This window comes from Lemur catta, chromosome 21 (assembly GCF_020740605.2).
Source record: "Lemur catta isolate mLemCat1 chromosome 21, mLemCat1.pri, whole genome shotgun sequence".
Taxonomy (NCBI): domain Eukaryota; kingdom Metazoa; phylum Chordata; class Mammalia; order Primates; family Lemuridae; genus Lemur; species Lemur catta.
The window spans coordinates 34,319,605-34,322,096 of record NC_059148.1 but is presented as its reverse complement, the minus strand read 5'-3'; positions in this window follow the sequence as shown (position 1 = coordinate 34,322,096).

The following is a 2,492-nucleotide window of genomic DNA, read 5'->3' as shown; positions in this document are numbered from 1 at the left end:
CTCGAGGTCGGGAGTTCGAGACCAGCCTGAGCAAGAGCGAGACCCTGTCTCTACTAAAAATAGAAAGAAATTAGCTGGACAACTAAAAGTATATAGAAAAAATGAGCCGGGCGTGGTGGCGCATGCCTGTAGTCCCAGCTACTCGGGAGGCTGAGGCAGGAGGATCGCTTGAGCCCAGGAGTCGGAGGCTGCTGTGAGCTAGGCTGACGCCACGGCACTCTAGCCCGGGCGACAGAGGGAGATTCTGTCTCAAAAAAAAAGGGGGGGGGGAACACAGCTGGCCCCAAAGGCTTTGGAAAAGGGCCGGTGGCCTGTCCTCAGAGCCCCGTGTCTCTGGGCCGTTCACGGTACTTTGAGGGGCTTTTCGGAGGGTATGGGTGGCAGAAGGTCCCCACCCTTACCTGTATGCTTCTCCACTGTCTTCACACGTGAAACCACACACCTGGCAGGCCCCAGGCTATTAAATGTCTAAATCAATGTGTGTTAAAATACTCTGATCATCATTAGAGGATGTTAAGAAACCAAGTCATTATTTGAAAACTGATAAAGACTCAAATGCCTGGACTTTCTTGTACAAACCGTAGCTCGGGGTAAAGAAATGGCAAGGAGTTGCTATTTACAGATATGTCCTGGCTAATAAATGAACGAGGAGTGACGGGATTAGAGCATCATCCTTCTGCAACCCCTTTGAGGAGGTGGTCACTGGTCATCGGCGGCTGTTGACAGCACAGGACAGGCCACCAGGGACCGCGGGCCTCCTGCAAGAGCCCAGGACCACCCACCCATCAGATCAAATCTCTAGATATGATGAATCATTTATAAGAAAAACGGAGGAACCTGTTAAAACTACGTCAAAGTTGACGCAATCAGGAAAATGCAGACTGGCAAATTCCACAGAACAAACAACTCAGTTTCTTCAACAAAAAAACATGGGGGTGGGGGAGACAGAGGACAAACCTATAGGTGTGAAAGAGACTTAAGAAATGTATCGACCGACAGTGATGCACGAACCTTGCTAGAATTCTGACGCAAACAGTCAAAACGCGTCGGTGGCATTTGAGACAACCGAAAAATTGCAAGACTTGCCAGATACTGATATTAGGCAAACACTGGTTTAAAGAAGTGGTGACGGTATGGGGCTATGATTTTTTTAAAGTGTCCTTATTTTTTTAAACATAACACTGAAATATTTACAAGAACAGTGACAAAAGGATCAAACCACTTGTACAGATGGTATCCCAGGGGGTGGGGGGGCATGGGCAACATACATAACCTAAACTTTTGTACCCCCATAATATGCTGAAATTAAAGAAAAAAAAAAGATGGTATCCCAATGCAATACACTGAATGCAACGTGTATTCTAAACCTGAATGTCCGCAGTACGCCTTTCCCCTTCAAGTTCAAGATTGTCTACCAGGTTCAATACAGACATCTGGTTTCCTTCATGAACTTTGCCTAGTACGCGGTGAACTTTTCTAGACATTTCTACCGCCACATTTCTGTTACCTTAGAAGTTCCATTTTGGCGCTTCATGCACCATGGAGGTGTATCTTCCTGAGTCATAATCAACGCCGACATTTCCAACATTCATCATAGGGAAATATTTGCATTCAGAAAACGGATTAACAAAAAAATAGGCAGCTATCATTTATTTTAAATAAGACGCCATGATACGATTAAAAATAGAGAGCGAGATATAAAATCTTTACCACTCATCCTACGTACCTCTTAATATTTCTATGATAACCTCTAAATAAATATAGAAGACAAATGAAACACACAAAATAATACATTAAAAGAATTCACTGATTTTTTTACAGAAGGATTTACCAGTTTCCTCCAAGCGCTGTGTCCCACTGTTCCGTTTCCGGGAGAGACAGTTGCACGAGGCCACCACCCACCCAGTCTCGTTTGGTCCACGAGGTGTTTTTTTTTTAAAAATTCAAATAAGTCGCTGACATTTTAAAACAAGATTTCAACGTCACTCAGAACTGGAAGCCACCCTGCCACAGGACACAAGGGTTGGCTCCGGGTACCACGGCCCTTGGGGACAGTGACAGCAGCCCCCGGGGTCTCTGCCACACCAAGGTCAGCAAGGCTGGTGGCCACGCGGCATCGGGCCCCCTCCCTGCTTTCCTGACACCTGGCTTTTCTCATTTACCTGAGTAGCTTTCCAGGTACCTGACGCTTGTGTTTGAACCCTTAACTTTTTTTCTTTTTTTTGAGACAGAGTCTCACTCTGTCGCCCGGGCTAGAGTGAGTGCCGTGGCGTCAGCCTCGCTCACAGCAGCCTCAGACTCCTGGGCTCAAGCGATGCTCCTGCCTCAGCCTCCCGAGTAGCTGGGACTACAGGCATGCGCCACCACGCCTGGCTAATATTTTCTATATATATTTTTAGTTGTCCAGCTAATTTCTTTCTAATTTTAGTAGAGACGGGGTCTCACTCTTGCTTAGGCTGGTCTCGAACTCCTGACCTCGAGCGATCCTCCCG